The sequence below is a fragment of the Ptychodera flava genome, chromosome 5, assembly GCF_041260155.1.
Source record: "Ptychodera flava strain L36383 chromosome 5, AS_Pfla_20210202, whole genome shotgun sequence".
NCBI lineage: Eukaryota > Metazoa > Hemichordata > Enteropneusta > Ptychoderidae > Ptychodera > Ptychodera flava.
In genome coordinates, this window is record NC_091932.1 from 33,435,307 (window position 1) to 33,454,194 (window position 18,888).

Below are 18,888 nucleotides of genomic sequence, written 5' to 3' on the forward strand. Positions count from 1 at the left end.
GAAGTTCCATAAAAGTGAACTTTTAATTTTTCATATTTTTTTTATATTTTCCTACACTTTTTTTACCCTGCACCCCCCTTCAATTTTGATCATTGCGTTATGGAAGTAAAATAAGCCGTGTAGATGATGGAGGGGCTGCATAACTGAAAGGAAAATTGAAATATTTTCTTTTCACAGTTGCAATTGGATTAAAGAAATATTATGATATGTTTGAGCTAATAGCAGTCTATGTGATACCGTGAGTCGATTTTGAAATGATCAAAATTACACATTAAATTGCAGGGTAATCAAAACATCTTAAACGAACTCAAACCCCCATCCTCTCAATGAAATGAGTGACATTTACCGTGTTTTCATTGTTCCACAGAAAACACCTGCAAAGAAGCACACCATTTGACCCTGGCTTTTTATGCACTTGTTGACTTTGGTTCACATACTGACCATGGATGTGCCAAGGTCAGTATGGTGGTCCGTATGGTGTTAGCGTTTAACATGGCCGAGACCACATCCTCGTAAGGCTCCGCCCAACACAAATATCTGCAGGTAACCTGTGGTCCTATTGGAACAGCATATAGACGAACACATTTCCAGTAGCCGACATGATGCAATATTTGATATAAACCTTTTGTCTGTCTAGATTTCCCACCTAAAACGTCTCTACAAATGATTTATTAATCTCTTTCAATGTGCATACAGCTCTATTTCTGCTGGTATGTAACCTTGCCCCTATGTGAGTTATTAATTTTACGTATGGTAATATACTGGATCCAAATATAGCCGAAGGTTTAACGCCTCCCGTGTTCTCTGTTAACGTTAGACTACGAATTACATGACGAGTAAATTGTGTTTCCTTTTTCTGTTGCATTTCTATAATTGTATAAAACTAAAGCACAGACTTAACATTTGATGGAATTCGTTTGTTTCCGAACCTCAAAGTTTTACCCGTATGAACACTTTGATGCGGTTAAAACCCTGCAATGGGCGCATTTTAAAAACAGTCTTCATTTCACGAAAAATTTGATTCATGTTATGAAAAGCGAGACCCGCGTATGACGATATAAATTCATCCGGGGTTAACACACTGAACAAGAGTTTTTGATTTGTGTGTTTGATGTTGTAAATATGGTGTTGTCATTTTTTCGATGTCATATGGAAACCCAGTTTGCTCTGACCTTCAACTACAACTGATTAATCATATTCATGTGAAGTTTTATACTGAGGTTATGATGTAACACGGTCACTGGATTATAATTGATGGTGGAGTATCAGGTATTTACATACTATAGGCACACTCTCAACGTCGTAATTTCCTATACCGGGACGGTTGTCTTCTTTGCCGGCAGACGGAAAACCCACCCCGCCTCTGCTGGACAAACGGCGTCACGGTGGACTCTGCCGCAGGTAATACCACAATAATAAGTTTATTCGATTTATTGTTGAGTAGAAACAACAATTTGGATGAAGGCGAAAATCTCACTGTCGTCCATATGTAAAAGTCTTCAATTATGAATACTGTGACTGTGAAGTTTTGAAATTCATGGATCCTATGTGTTGTGCGAAAGATAGTATGGTGCTTCCTACACTGTTCACAGCCGATGATCGAAACAGTTGGTGAAGATACAGTCTTTGATAAAAACAAATATTAAAGCAATTTATAAGGTAGAACGCGCCTTGGGGACAGATATTCGGACTCTGAAACTTTAACAATTCTTTTTAGATATACCACTTGTGGAGGTCCATTTTAAAGCTTTTGGTTTAAGAAAACTTTTCATCGGCTTGGTTTTTCGAAAGATTTATTTTTCTCCATAGATTTAACATAGGAATGGCGGCCATTTTGAAATTAAAATGTCGCAAAATGTTGGGTAATTTGTTGGCGGCCATTTTGAATTTCAAATATCGGTAAATCTTGAGTTATTTGTTTGTCTACTACCAAAATTTGCACGGTGACCCCTGATTTTTATTCTTAATGTTGAAAAAAAATGGTAGATTCCTTAAGGAAAGTTTGAGCAAACGTTTAAGTTTTTCACTTACGAGGCGCATACTACCTTAGATGAATGTTTTCTCGTTGCAAACCAAATAGCGAAATAATTTTACTTGCACAATAACAAAGAGTATACAGCCGCTTACAAGAAGTGTAAATGCATAGATTTTAGAGAAAAAAAAACTAGGGTCTATGGTGAATGTCACTTCATTTTATACATTATCTACTCTGTTTTACAGGTATTGCATGGAATGTGTTTACTGTCTTCATCGATTTAGGATCTGTCGATAATTAACGCCAAATCGCATGTACACTTCGCAAACCATCGTCACTTGGCACCTTGAACATGACCTCCACTATGTCACTACCTGTAGGCTCCATAAAACTAAAATAACTTTAAACTGTTAGCCTATGGTCTCAAGGAAGAATGTTCCCCGCGGACAGATATTCGGACTCTCAAAAATTTACAATATTATTTGGCCTAACGCTTGTTGGAGCTTATTTTAAAGTTTAAGTATGAAATTAAGTTTTTACTGGTTTAGTTTTGTGAAAATTGGGAATTTTATCTTCCCTCCATGGAGATAAAATAGGGGTGACAGTCATTTTGAATTTCAAATATCGGTAACTATTTGGCGATTTGTTTCTTTACTATACCTAAATTTGCATATTGAATCCAGATCTTTGGTCTTGATCTTGAGAGAGAATAGTTGAAAGTTTACTCGAGAGAGTTTAAGAAAAAGTTTATGTCTTTCGTTTTCGACGTGCAAATTAGTATGTGCCTCGAAAATGAAAGACTTAAACTTTTGCCCCAACTTTTCTGAATGATACTTTCAACCATTCTCTTACCAAATCAATATAAAAAGCGGGCGTCACCATACAAAGTTTGGAACCAGCGAAACAAATTACCCAACATTTTGCGATATTTGAATTTCAAAAATTTCAAAATGGCCGCCATTCTGTGTTAACTCTATGAGGGGAATTAAATTTTTGATTTTCGAAAAACTAAGATGGTGAAATTTTTTCTTTCTCCAAGAGCTATATGACAAGCCCCAACAATTAGTGGTAGATCAGAAAATAATTGTAGAAATTGAGAGTCGGACTATCTGTCCACAAGGCGCGTTTTACCTTCATTGCATCTAACGGAGAAGAAAACCGTGGTCACCAGTTATTTGTTCCAATATTTGAGATAAACCTTTTGTACTTTGTATGTCTACATTTCTAACCAAACCGCCTTTTCGCACGATTTATTAATTACATTCAACGTTCAAGCAGCTCTTTCAGCTAATTCAGAAATACAGCGCTTAGAAAACACATCTAAATGGTCATGTGCACCGATGAAATAATGAAATTTGCCCATACTAGTATTTTCGAATTTCATTCTTTGAGTTCTGGGTGAAAAAATATAGTCGGCCGAATAATGTCACGGATTATTGTCATGGATTGTAACACCTTATGTGAATTACGCATGGAGCGTACGGACATGACCAAATTTAGACAAACGTTGGAGGCTTCCATATGTTCTGTACTAAAGTTAGAAAATATGAAGTCAACCTTTCTAATGGTAAACGATTGACAAGTAAATTTGTTTTATTTACTGTCTCAAACATTTTATTGTTCAGACAATAGTCCAGATGAAAGACACATTTATTTAGTGACCCACTTGTTCGCAGCATAAAAATTCCTGTCCGTATGAATTGAATATTTATGATTTAAGTAGGGTCGAAAACCTAGCAATGCGCACTTTTAAGAATCTGTCACTTTTAAATTAGTATCCTCATTTTATGAAAATCCAATTCTTGAACAGCGTCACTCAAATACTGGCGATGTAAATTCTTTCGAAAACAAGTAAAACAAAGTCATTTGTTTGTAGGATTGATTACATAAATGGGATATTGCATTTTTTTTCGGTGTCGTCGGGAAACTTCGCTTTTTCTATATCCTTCATCTACGACTGATTAATGATATTCACGTAAATGTTTTGGCTGTTGGTGCAATGCGATACGTTCGCACATTTCTCGCAGGATCTCGCGGGATCCTAATTGATGCTGTTGTGGCAGGCAGTTGCTCATGACATAGTTTTCTGCCAGGACGGTTCTGTGCTGTGCCCGCAGACGGAGGGTCCATCCCGCATGTACTCTGGCACAGCGCCGTTACAGTGGACTCTGTCACAGGTAATACAAAAATAATTACTTTTAAATCGAATTATTGCTGGGCAGAAAAATGACTTGGATGAAATCAAGACTCCAAGTGTTGTTTATATTTAAAATTCTTCATTTCTACCACGATTACTCTACCCAACGAATACTTTGATGCACTTGAATAACAAGGTAAACATGTTTGTTTAATTGTTTCTTTGTTTCTTTGTATGTTTAATCAACGACAACGTACCGTTGTAATATTTTTTTTGATGACACGGAGGAATTCTTATCAGTTTGTGCTATAGCCTTCAATTACGGTCGATCAACAATAATCGCATGAACGTTGATCCTAGGGCACCGCGTTCGCGCAGCTCTTATACCCTAGGGATAGCGTACATGTACGTCCCCCGGGGTGGGGGTTGGGGCGGGGTTAGGGTGTCTTGGTCGCGATACAGGTTTCTTGTTGCAATTGTTTTTTGTATTTTACTGTTACACACTAGACCATATTGCCAATAAAGATTTATACTGCCAATTAACCTTCGTCTTGTCTTAGCACTGGTTTTGTAAAGAGTAAATTCTGCAAACCGGGAAATGATTTTGACACATAAAATTACATTTGGTATCACCTTCATAAGTGCAATTGTCACGTCATTATAAAATTAATTCCCCGCGCTGCGACCTTCTCCTTTGATTTCTGTATATTGTGAAATACGTCGTACTAAAAGAATAAGTAGGGTGACCAGCTACGGATACAATACAACCTCGGACCTACACGTGTGTGGCGTATACTAACAGGGTCTGCCATCGACCTTGCGTTATTGACATGAACGTTAGGACACCGAAATGTACTGGCAGTAAGAGAATAATCCGTTTATGCTGATATGGTGGCACAACTTGGTCATGGTGAATTTCGAGATCAAGGTGAAAAACGGTAAAAGAATCAGTAATTTGACGTCATTTATATTCACAGCAGTATTACTAAATAGTCATTCATGTTCTTGCCAATTGAAGTTTCTTGGGTGCATCAGCCAATTGTTTAGCCATGGGTCCACAGCTGTGATCTTTTCAGACAGGATTCCTGCCTTTTACGGGCTGGTTTTGACTTTTACGGTTAAAAATCGTAAAAGTCAAAACCAGCCCGTAAAAGGCAGGAATCCCGTCTGAAAACACCACAGCTATGGACCCACAGCTACCAATTGTTGAATCCCACAGTACAGCAGGCCTAGGTAGGAAAATATGCAAATATTTCAACGACACAATTTGTACAGATAAAGAATAATAAATATGGATATTTTCGAAGTGGTCGGAAAATGAATTCTCATGTACGGCTTACAGTAGTATACACCTCAATCTGATTAAAATCAGATGTAGAGTACGGTAACGTCTATATACTTACGCGGTATTCTCTTGCTGTCGCCTCTCACTACAGCAAGAGAATACCGCGCAAGTATAGACGTCGCCGTACCCTGTAACCTCCACAAATGTAATAATCTCCACAAATGTAATATCAACCACAATTGTAATAAAATGCACCCATAAATGTAATATCGCCCATAAATGTAACAAAAATCAACCATAAATGTAATAAAAACACCAACCACAAATGTAATAAATGGTAACCATAAATGTAATAAAAAAATCACCCATAAATGTAATACTTGTCAACCATAAATGTAATAAATCTATTTTGTCGTTGCAATTGAGGAATTAGCCCTTAAATATTGATCTATGTAATAAGGAAAGCAACTCCACACATTATTCATTTCTTAATTGTTTGCGTTCAGTGTGTTTTGCATATTTGAAAGTGTGTTTTACGTTTCCCTGTTTCGTGTACAGAACTGACTGGCCATGGCTAGACACAGCTGTAATCTGCAGTCTCTACTCCAGAGTGGGGAAGACTGTGTAACACTACGATCCTTTAACGCCGTTTTTTCGAAAATTGCCTTACTTTCTTAATCAATCTCCTCAAATTCGTCTTCAGTGGATAAATTGTGTGGAATAATCGATAGATTGTCTGTATTCCTATGTTGTCCCACTTGAAGTTTGTTCCTTCACTAGGGATGCCAGGATGTCTAATTTTGTTCTACTGTGTTCAAGGTAGTGTTCGTATTGTTTTTTACTAGATTGAAATATATGTTCTCGTTCTCGTCAACATGTTTTGTGTCATAAGTTTCTGTTATAAGGTTTTATATTTCTCTGTTATTTGTTCTTAGTCATCTGTCAACAACTTTGTGTGGTATCACTGGTTGACGAGTTATTTTGACGCTTCCTTATTATGTAATTATCAGTGTCTAGAACTGCTGTTCCACTTTCATTATCTAACGGTTTGATCAGTACCTCGCCGTTTTCTGATAGCGTTCTCAAAGTATTCTATTCTGTGTTTCGGAAAGGAAACCTAGTTTCAGGAAAGTATGCAATAACATTACACTAGTCTTATTAAAGTTATTATTTACTCAGGGCATTGATAAACAAATGATCACATATGCAAGTTCAAGTTTATTACATTTATGGTTGAGTTTTATTACATTTATGGTTAATTTGTTTATTACATTGTGGTTGCGGGGTTGTTACATTAATGTTTGACTATTTTATTACATTTGTGGTTGATTTTATTACAATTGTGGTTGATATTACATTTGTGGAGATTATTACATTTGTGGAGGTTACGTACTCTACATCTGATTTTAATCAGATTGTATACACCTCGAAAGTGAAAGACTTCAACTTTTATTCAGACTTGTGACATTTACCAAATCCAGAACAATCAGGAGTCACCATGCAAATTTCGGGTTTAAAGATACCATTACCTAACATTTACCGATATTTAAATTTCTAAAATGGCCGCTATCCTTTTCCACGGGAAAATTAAAAATTTCACTGTTTAACAAACTAAGACGGTTAAAGCTTTCCTTACCCCAAGGGCCGTACAATAGTACCGAAGCCTGTAAACATTGTTAAACTTTGAGATTCCTCAAGTGCTTTCACGTCAAAGTTATAAAACGACTTAAATTCCGAAAGGCGTGTCACAGTCTCTCCACTTGAGAGAATGTGGCATGGAAATAATTACTTTGTGTATATGTTTTGCCTTAGGTTTCTGTGATTTGCACAGTTCTTTTGTGACAAACGTGAGTTGGACTCCATGGATGATTACAGCCCTTCTGGTATTTACCACATAGGTTTCTAAAAACGACCATCCTTTGACGTAAACAAATGCATGGAAGTCGAAGGGAAACGGAAGTAAGCAGCTTCTATAAGTCCATAATTTACGATTTCTGAAAGGATGTAAACGATACATTTCAAAACAGGAACGGGAAATCCACATTATTTGGGAAGGTTTATCCTGATAACTGGGAAATTCCGTTTTCTTGATGCGCCAGTAACCAGCAAAATACAGGACTACACAAGGAAATACGTTGAATACGTGACAATTAATGAGACTTCGTATCCATGCATAGTTTAGCGCTGATGAAGCCTGAGGAAGTACGGCACTTTGTATTTATAGCACAGTATAGAGATGATCCCTTAAAGTATGACATGAAGCGTGGGGAAGTACGACACTTTGTATTTATGCACAGTATAGAGATGATTCCTTAAAGTATGACATGAAGCCTGGGGAAGTACGACACTGTGTATCCATGCAGAGTATAGAGATGATCCCTTAAAGTGTGACGTGCTGTTCAATAAAAAAATCTCGTGCAATACCTAATTATCATCAAAGCTATTTTCTTAGAGACCGACATTGCGATTTTAAAGCCCCGTTTTATGGAAACAACAGTACATACATCAGCGATGGAATGGTTTTCTAATGAACGTGAGTTTCCTGATCAGCGGGCATCTGCGCATAATACCGGCCGGTGCTCAACAGGTTGTGCGTTTTCCAGGGCGGTGAAATTCATACGTTTTGTTTTGTAAGTGATATTGCAGCAGATGTTTATGACAATGCACATTTCAAAGCTCGGTGTGATAAAGCTGGTTGTGGATGGAGATTTTTTTTCTGAAACCAAACGGTATACTATTTGAGGTCAATATTACAGTCGGCTTTCAAATCAGCCGTTATCGTTTGTTGCTAAAATAGTAGCAAACACCACCAAGCGACAACAGGTAGTTCATAAAATTGTTGACCTGATGAAATATACCACATACATAAATATTCAAGAATATTACGAGATTTCGTATTTTCACTTGTTAATTCTACAAACAATAATCTTTTGGGGCAAATCTGTGAGATATATGAAATTCTTTAATCCTAGAGCAACGGACTTGTGAGGGAAAGAAAAAAAAAACATTGAGAATTAAATTATGTGGCAGATAAACTAAAATTCTCATAGATTCAGTCAAAGTGTTCTTGACACATTGTGTCACTGACTTTGGTTAAGAGTTTTTCGCAGGACTGAGTTGACCTCTAAAGGTCATTCCTGTCAAAAATATTCTTATATTTCCCAAATGCTCGAATCAGTAGAGTTAGCAGTGATCTCGGCAGGGGCACGAACCTCTTCCTATTTGCCATACTTTATGGTTCTGCAGCTGAGTGTTTGGAGACAACGATATGATATGTGAGAAAAAACAAAACAAAACAACGTTTATTATATATGTGTTTGTTTTTTTGTTTGTTTGATCGATTGCTTTCATGTTATTCGGAAATTAGAAATTCCATCGTTTTCAAAATTTTGCCACTTTAAAATATTTTTGAACATATATTACCTGTTCATGACCTGTGTTTGCGTCCGCAAGAAAGTACTGCCGAGGCCGAAAACGACACTAAACCTCTTCAGTTTGTAATTTCGTCGTTGTTTTGATCTGCGCTCTTCAGTTCTTAATTTCGTCCTTCTGTTTGACCTGCGTCGTTCTTTTTGACCTACGTCGTTCTGTTTGATTTGCGCTCTTCACATTGTAGTTTCCTCGTTCTGTCACTGGAACTCCGTTGTTCTGAATTGATAGTCTACATAAACTACTGCATGATAATACGAACTTTGATGTTGACATAACTTTGTAACTAAATTGAGAACTGAATGCCGTTCAGATTGAAATGTCAACGACAGAATGTATTGAAAAGCTACCTCACCAGATCTTAGTCGGACTGTGGCTACATGAACGTCACAATGCAAGTGGCCACATCGACAGCATTCTTTCATTACTAACACGGAACAACATTCACGTATGTACGTACCACACGACTTCAAAAAGTTTAGAGTCGGTAAAAAAAGTACATCATTCTCACGCCCAGTGGTGACTTTAATTAACCTGAGTGCGTTAAACCGATGATTCAGTACTGTTTGCTATCAACATTCTAATTTGCATCACAAAAAATGCCGGCTCCGGTAATTCATCACACAAATTTTTCCAATATTGTCGCTTGATGCGTGCTTCATTTTGTTCTTAACTTCGTGATCCGAGATCTAACAATATACTCTTCCAGCTACTTGATTTGACAATCATCACGACAGGCTGTCACGTGGTTTGAATTTAAATATATTTTATTCTAATTTGCATCTCAAGAACTGGCGCTGGTAATTCATCACACAATTTTTTTTCCTTCATCTCCAATATTGTCGCTTGATGCGTGTTTCATTTTGTCCTTTACTTCGTGATCAGAGATCTAAGAATACACTCTTCAAGATGCTTACGTTTACGATCATCACGACGGGCGTTCACGTGGTTTGGATTTAAATACATTCATAACTGAGACAATGGCAAGCATTTCGTTAGTTCTAAGTAGCGATATGTCTCCAAGAGTTTCAACACATCATATTACTACTTAAGGTAGTATTGAAAGACAAACTTTTTCTAAAACTTTCCTCAATGAAACTTTCGACCGTTCTCTCACCAAATTGAAAATAAAAACCGGGGGTCACGGTGCAAATTTTGGTACTAGAGAAACAAATTACAACAAACAATAGACATATACCGATATTGAAAATTCAAAATGGCCGCCATCACTGTGTTAACGCTATGAGGAAAAACAAATTTTCGAAAAACTGACAGAGTGAAAATGTCTCTTACACCAAGAGCTTTAAACTGCGTCCCCACAAGTGGTAGATCAGAAAAATTTGTGAATCAAAATATCTGTCCCCGAGGTGCATTCTACCTTAACCACTCTCGCTTTTACTCAATGAAATCTCATAGAAAAGTGAAGTACTTAAACTTTGCTTACTATTACCCCTCAAACGTCCGAAAAAGGTAGCCTATTTTTTTTTATTTCATATGAAACTCACTGACGATATAATGTACATTACATTATCACGCCCTGTCAGTCGCATTTTAATTGGTCGAGCTGAACCACGTGACTAACCCCAAATACACAGTTTTGTTAACATGCACGTTATTATTATTATTATTATTAAAATTGTTTAAAATGCACTACACATACGTCTCAGCACATTGTACATAGCTGTATAAAATAATTTAAAAATACAACCACACTAAAAAATTAAAACAGAAAATTACAAATAAAACTGAGTAAAAGGGTAGGTTTTCAAATTGCGCTTAAAACTATCTACACTTCTGGCGGTCTTAATTCAAATGGCAAATCATTCCATAGTAAGGTGAACATACTGAAAATGCTCTCTGTCCATATGTCTTGTTAAAGCTTGAATATGAATATGAACTTGAATATGAATAATATCACGGACATCGTAACTTTTACAGCTAAAACGTAAATTGTGTTTTGTACAAAGATCATAATCGATCATGAATTAAAATGGAGCACCTGAGGGAAAAGTTTAGACACTTTTTTCAAAGAAAACTCCAAGTTTGCATAATGTTTACAATGCTCGTGACAGTGCGTCGAGCTCACTGACAAGTTCAGGGGCCCCACTGTCTTTCGCGGGGGAAATTTGCGTAAATTTTGACTGTTTTCTTCGGTTCGTCGATAATATAATGGAAATAACAGACCCTGCCAGGTCCCTTAACGTCTATTTATGGGCGCGGGCTCGAGGAAAGCCAAAAAAGTGCGTATATCTGTCCCCGAGGTATGTTCTACCTTAATGGCAGGCAGATCTCTTTTTTGGTATATTTGATGGCCCTGAAAAGTGCCGTTTGGTTTTGTGAGTCATCAATATGATGATTCAGAATCAGAACTTGGAGCCTCTTCTAAGTGTTCCAGTTCGGTACGGGCAAACAAACGTTGCTGCATTTTCGAAGTAGGCTTATATTAATGCAGCAACAGTACCGTAAGCATATTCAAATATTTTCCTGAACTCCGTGTTTAACTGGAGGCGAAATAGCTGATTATGAAGCTTACTCGGAATTTTGGTGTTCCCATAGGGAATCAAGAAATCTGGTTGTTGTTGTTGTTGTTGTCATTTGTATTGTTGTTTATGTTGATATTAGGAATGTTGTTGTTGACCAATAAAATTCAACGAACAACACTATTGTGTTGTTGTTGTTCAAACTTATTGTACAAGGATGCTATCATTATTTGACCCAATGCAACTCTCTCACAACGTACTCTCTCTACCTATACTATAGGTAGAGAGTATGTTGGGAGAAGAATTTAAAATTTACTTATCACTAAGTCCTAATCAGAATTGAAAAGAAAGAAACAAAAATTATAATGAACATGAATATAATCATGATAGCCGTATAGAGGAAGACGCCAGATCAAAGTCATTGAAGTGTGATTTTTATAAACTTTGGCCAAAAATGTTGAACTCGAAATGTTTTTTTATTTGGTATCAGGCGCTTACTTTACATCACACACATAAACTATATCATTGTTATAGTTTAGTTTTCGCAAATGACCAGAACGTATATCGAGCGGATGCGTAGACATAATACTTGCTACATTCAGTGTTGTTGGCTACTTAAAGGGGGTGGTCGTCGGAACTCTGCTCAAAGATTGCCAGGGACCCCTACGACCGATGTAAATACAGTAGCTTGGGTATGTTGGCGATTGATGAAAGTTGAAACATGCTTGTTAATAATAAATATCGTAAAACTTCAATGTTGCAGCTATGTTGAAGTGATGCATATAGATATCATGTATGAAATACATTGTTTGTAAACAAGAAAGTCGCACACGCGCAGCTCCGACGACCACCCCCTTTAAATGCAAATAATATGCAAAATATGTAAATGTATGTAAATTACCCAAATCCAAGCTGAGCTAGGTTCTGCTGTCTTGGCAATTTGGTCAGGCTATGGCCATATTGAGAAAAGTTTTAGCAAAAGTTTAAGTGTTTCACTTTTGAGGCGCATACTGTCTTAAGTAGTAATAAGGTGTGATGAAACTCTTGATACATACAGCTACTCAGAACGAATGAAATTGCCATCGTCTCGGTTATGAATATATTTAAATTTAAACCATGAGACAGCCTGTAGTGATGATCGTAAACGCACGTATAGCATATCGTGTACAACTGTCAGTCTCTTTCTCTCTGTGGCTCAGCACTGATTTGTACTCCGAGTGTAAATCCAGAGACATTTATGCCATCATGATGCCATATGAAACTCACATGCAAACTGGATCTCTGTAGTACGCGATTTCAGTCATCGGCGTTTCTTCCGTGTGCGAAATGTCTCTGCCGTTTCACAAACAAGGAGACATTAAACGCTACATCTGATTAACTGAAATGGCTTCTCGTACCAAAGGTTCGGCAGAGATTGACCCTCCATTCTAACTGTCATCAATTTACTCTTCTGTATTTGCAATTTGGCTGGAAAACACCACTGTGCACAGTGAAACAAGTGTATTCAGTTTAATTATTTCTACTGACTGTCAGTCAACCATCATTCCTTGTTCCACCATAGGGAACCCAGAAGTCTGGTTGTTGTTGTTGTTGTTTGTATTGTTGTTTATGTGTTCATGTTGTTGTTGACCAATAAAATTTGACGAACATAACTGTTGTGTTGTTGTTAATGTTTCAAACGTAACGTAGATGTCATACGAAACGCTACAAGAACACTACCATTACTTGCCGATACAACTCTCTGCTAACGTACACTCGTTTAAGTGTATGAACGACCCAGATGTCGGGCCAAGTAATGGTAGTGTTCTTGTAGCGTTTCTTATGACATCTACGTTACGTTTGAAACATTAACAACAACACAACAGTTATGTTCGTCGAATTTTATTGGTCAACAACAACAACAACAACAACAACAACAACAACACGACTATAAACATGAATAACAATACAAACAACAACAACAACAACCAGATGTCGGGCCAAGTAATTACTTGCCCTTTAAAACTAAGTTCGCAAAATTTCTCTCAGGTTCATCTGAACACGCATGTAAGGCATGAGATTAAGTTGTAAAGGGTATAGGTGTCTGATAACTGTAGTCGTAGGAGCGATATACGAATGCACATCGCAATTACCCCGAGTTTGAACAATAACAATAGGTTGCAGTACGTCAGCAGTAAATTGAAACTTTGAGTTGTTAATTTTAGCTATGGGGCAGATCTGCCAGCAAAAAATCGAGTTATTTGCATATTGAGATTTTGCAAGCAAGTATAGCGGAGGCATAGCGGTAAAGCCAGACGAAATATGCAGATTGTTCCTCGGGATCGCTGCTTCAACTTTTGCTGATTTGAACTCTTCCGCGTTATTTTTATTGATTATTACAGATACATTTTATTGAGCCTCTTTCCCAGGATTCCATAGTGACACTGTTCTACAACAAGATTTGACCTGCACGGGTACAATGGAGATTAGTCGACTAAATACGGTGAAACAATTGTACCATTTAAAGAATGCTGTTTCTATTTTAGAGTGCAAGGGAACCTGGGCCCTTGATAATTACGATATCAAACTAGTCAGGTCATAGTACATCATATTGTCAGGCTAGTGTGTAAAGTGTGTCGGGACACAGGCCATGAGACCAAAATAAGGAGTCGAAGTAAAATGGAAAAAATAAATATTAGGAAGTTTAAAGGACAAAAAGCGTTTACTTAAACGTTAAAAGTACTGTCGTTCACCACGATACCAGGCCCGAAATAAAGTTCTGAAATATTAATATATAAAATTGCATCTAATTATCCTTCTTGATTAAACACGTCATCAGCAACTGTATTCTTTTGTCAACACAGAGTGAATAAATTGCAAACGGCACTTATCGTTTGCTGCTGTCCGTCGATATACATTTACTAAAATGAGGTACAGTCGTTGATCTTGACTTTGGAGGACGTTGTGGCTTCGGCGGCAGCACACTTCTTGGAATTTGACATGAGCTTTCAAAGTGAACAGTCTCCTTCATCAGATATGCATCAGTGGAATTGACAAAGAAGCGAAGTCACGCTGATATACTTTAGCGTGAATAAAAAGAAGCCAAAAGGATGTGTCGAAATTGAAACAAAAAGGCTAGAAATAGGTGTGAAATTGGCGGAAAGTGGATAAAGCACAAGCAAAGGACTGAAGACGTTTTTCTTTGACCCATTTTCTTCATGCCTTGTTTTTCCATCACCCATTTCTGGTCTCTCTTTTCAACTGTAATTTGACGCCATGTGGACATTGTGCTTCCGCTGGACAGGTGCATCTGTGGGGGGAGAATGTTGTCTTCCAAGACCCATGCTTTTGCCCATGCTCAAAGCTCCCAATAAGTTGATCCAAGTGTGCTGCCGAAACCACATGTATTTAATATGTGCATCTAGCATTCATTGTCAAAAATTATTCGAGAAAAAAATCGTTGTCGCCTCTGCTGCTTTGCCAGAAATATCCGAAAAACAATACTTTCTGTATGACATAACCGACGAATAGTCTGCCAGGAAGTGCTACCATCAGTAAATTCGCTAAAACGAACAAACGTACAACAAAGCGCGTCATAATTATGGTGTGGTAATCATATTGTCAAATTTCAGCCCGCATAAATATGAAGCTGTCGCGACTAATTGCAAATGTTCATCAAGACTTCAAAATAAATACCCGACATGTCAAATGTAAATGTGCTGGGTGATCCCAATGGACTATAAATAAGCTGACAAAGGCCTTCCATTGTGAACAAACTGTTCTACTAATGGATTATTGTATGATGCCTCAAGAGTTACTCAGAAAATCACGTGATCAAGCTTTGTCGAAGTGAAGTGTCTACTATGTCTATCAAAGTGCCCATGCTCAGAGAACATCAGCATTGAAATTTAAAGGTGCAATCGCAGTGGTAAAGAAACCTAAAAAAATTGCTTGTGTATAGGTCACTTATAGAGGCGAGATGACGTCATTCGACCCATTGCATTCTTACCTGCGCAGTTGAAAACAACCTGAAAACAAGCTCCATTGTGTCAATATTTGATCAGAAACATTATCCTAAAACAAGATATGTGGCATTAACGACACGGACCATACATCAATCTATTTAAAAGCCTTCCTTTATAAATTTATATTATGAACGGTATGCCATCTATTCCAGTGCATCGACCACTGCCTGCTCACAGATGTCAGGACAAACAGTGTAAACCGCAGAAAGGCTGTTGACAATGGGAAAAATGGATAAAAACAAAACTACATAAGAGAACACATTTATTACTTTGCCTATAGGTCTAGCCTCACCATCGGAGGCATCTGCTCAACCACAGCATACAGTTGAAGATATCCCGTATTTAAGTCCCATTTTGGTCTTCCTAAATATAAATACGACTTGCTTCACTGGGTGGCGGACTCCTTTATTCCTATCCATTTTAGACAGTTGTAAGAAAACTACGATGGCATAAAATACGTCTTCATCCAATCTACAAGTATAAAGGTTCGACTCAAACACAACACCGTGCTTATCAGAGGATCGATTAATGTCCTGGGTGTTGGGGGAAGCCCATTTTGGAAATATACACATTACAAACAAACTCCTAAGGGTAGATCCCGACTCAGATTAAGGTCACAACAGGATGCGATTAACCTTTCAAAACAATTGACATCAATTTTTGTTTTATTTACAGGCTGTCCATATATCTTTCTATCACGACTTTGACTAACTATGTCATATGTACCGGTACTTTATTTACAGTCTAAGCTGTGCTGTACCGTGTTTGTCCTAGACAACAAATGACTGATACGACTTTTGACCTATGATGAGTATGACCGCCATAAATTTAGAAATTAAAGCAAAATGGTAATTATCAATAGCTCTGTCGATTGAATTTAGTAACAGCCTTTTATGGTACAGACAGTGTCATGTGGTCCCAACGTTGTTTCTGAATATTTGAGAATGGAATTGTTTTGCAAGCTATAGTTTGGGAACCATTCTGTTCTTGTTCAGGACCGATAGCAAATTTGCACGTTTTGTGATATTTGCTATCAAACGAGAGTAACTCGTACATGTGGCAATGGAGGTATCTTCACTTTCTCTTGAAAAGGTAATCGTTTTAGCTCTTATCACGTAAGTTTGTAGATCTTAAAATAAAAGAGGAGAAAATGCGTTAAGATTCGTAAGCAAAATTGTAACACTTGAACTCGGTAAATGGCCCCAAATCTATGATCATAATGGCATTTAATCCTGGTCCAGGGCCATGCCTGGTGCTTTGATGTGAGAAAATTGTCACGATTTTCGAGATATCTTTTCGCTGGAAGAAAAAAAAATAGCAAATTTTGACCAAAGACTAGATGGAGAAGACGGACTCCGGAAAAACCAGCTTAAAGCGTGACCAAACTAACCCTCTACCACGTATAGTAAACCATAGACTTAGTAGGGAAATTTTGGGGTAATAAATAACTAATAAATAAATAAATAAATAAATAAATAAATTAATTAATTAATTAATAAAAATAATAAATAAATAAATAAATGGTTAATTTAATAATTAGCATTTTGCAAACACAGGTGTAGACTTTTTCATCCTCGTTTTAAAAATACCTCACTGTACTTTTGGCACTTTGCAATACTTGCACTGTCACTTTTTGTCGTCTGCTCAATGTGTACGTGTGTTGTCGACGTAATCCAAACGTTAAAAAATGCTCGCTCCCGGGCACTGAATTCCCTCTGTTCGATCTCTCGGTCGTTTCCTACATTTTTGGCTTAAAGTGACGAGAGAGCCCCAATAAAACGACAGTGACACTCAACAATAATCCCCTCCGCAGTCGGTTATCCACTCGATTTTAGTACAATTCGCTCTATATAGCACTCGTCTATAAACTCTCGTGTACATCCGCCTTTGGCGGGGGTTAATGCTGAAGTATAATATACTAATACGACGTATGTTCACTTCGGGCCATGAGAGTTGTCCGTAAGCACCTTCCCTGTACACTGAGAATATAGTTTAATATATGTCAAAACGTCACTCTTATTAAATGATTTTTGACTTTACAGGTAATGCTTAAAATGGACCCTCAAATTAAAATGTACTAAAATCTTGTTAGCTTCTGAGAAATTATGAAAAATTACCAAAAAAAACCCGAAAAATCTTAATTGCCATAAAACCATCATCTTAGCCCCCATCTTAAATTGTAACTTCCCTTAAAACTCGAACTCATGGTCACGGAAAATTGTATATGCTAATTCTGTGTTCGACCTCTTTACAAAAAGGGACGACAAATACTCATTGGATGACCCGATTTCCAATACATGTTGTTATAAATTCCACAAGTGCTTGATAGAGTGATAGAGCATCGTTTGGTATGGCAATTGAAACTATTTTTAGCTGTGTAAATTTGACAACAATAGCTTTGATTAAAAGACGTTAAATTTGCATATATAATTTGACCGGATAACTGAGCATTGACTTTCGCTATTTGCTGTGTGGAATTACGACCTCCTTTTTACAGAACTTTGTAATTTTAATTTTACACAGCTGCAGAAGGGGATGAACTCGTTACATTTACACAGAATAAGGTTGACCGCTGAAACTAGAACGTAGTTTTATGGCGATATTTATTGACTGTCAGTCAACAGATGGTCTTCGTAAAGCGAATCATGATTAGAGGATAATTTTCAAAGGCTTAGAGAGCCAATTGTCATCATTTTCAGCGTGGTCATAAGTGATTTTTTTGTAAATTTCGACTAGAAAAGAGTATCACGTTTTCCTTTCTGTAAATTCGATGAGTTATTTTCATGGAGAATTGACAAATTGAGCCAATTTATTCACATATGTGATATTTGATATTTGTCACTTTGTTTCTCTGATAACACGATTGGAACTAATTTGGGATAATTGAATCGTCGTATTTTTTCAAAAGTGTTAGGTGCCATATAGCTGAATATTGCAATATTACAAATTACTTATAAAATCAAGTTGTAACGTAAAAAGTAAAGCAGATGAGCTTACATTTGAGGGCTAAAACGACCTTACTTTACCATCAAATTATCCCAAATTACGGTTCCAATAGTGTTTGATGCAACTATTTGTACACGTTGCTATTTTCTTGGGCTTTGGATGCGAGATGCAAAAGTATCTCTTGCATCTTGATATGAGGATCAAAAGTCTAAGTAGACCCCCTTGAAGTACACTACTTCCTGACTTGACGAAACTTTTCTCAAAAGATGGTGATTAAACACCTTTGACCGCAAGACTTAGGCTTTAGCATTGATGGTATAGTGGTAGAAACAAGGGTCAAAGGTCAGGTTATGGCACGTCCCGTCACATTTAGATATAGTAATGAAGGGAACACAGGAAAATGTAGTACAACCCGACCTACCCTATTTCACAGCCATCGGCCTTGAATTTGACGCTTTTTTCAATTACAAGCAAATCCCGCGAGAATCACGAAAATTATCCAAATCCACGTGTGATTTCATTTCCATTATTGCAATCGGACTGACCTCTTTCCACTGAATGTTGTCACTTTCCCAAGCAACACTCTTTTAAATATCACAGCAAACGAAGTTACAAAGACTAATTTTTGAAAT

The 18,888-nt window shown here is 37.2% G+C and overlaps 1 protein-coding gene across 3 annotated transcripts in view; it reads left to right on the plus strand.

Annotated features, from left to right (window-relative positions):
* The first annotated feature begins 1,239 nt into the window (after window positions 1-1,239).
* LOC139133573 (short transient receptor potential channel 7-like) overlaps window positions 1,240-18,888 on the plus strand; it is a 68,793-nt gene continuing 51,144 nt past the window's right edge. Inside the window, exon 1 of one of the 3 annotated variants that reach the window (XM_070700307.1) lies at window positions 1,240-1,401. The gene's annotated coding sequence lies outside the window, so the exon portion shown is untranslated. Of the gene's footprint in view, window positions 1,402-4,048; window positions 4,153-18,888 lie in introns of those variants that run through there. The other 2 variants (XM_070700303.1, XM_070700304.1) reach the window with 2 other exon arrangements.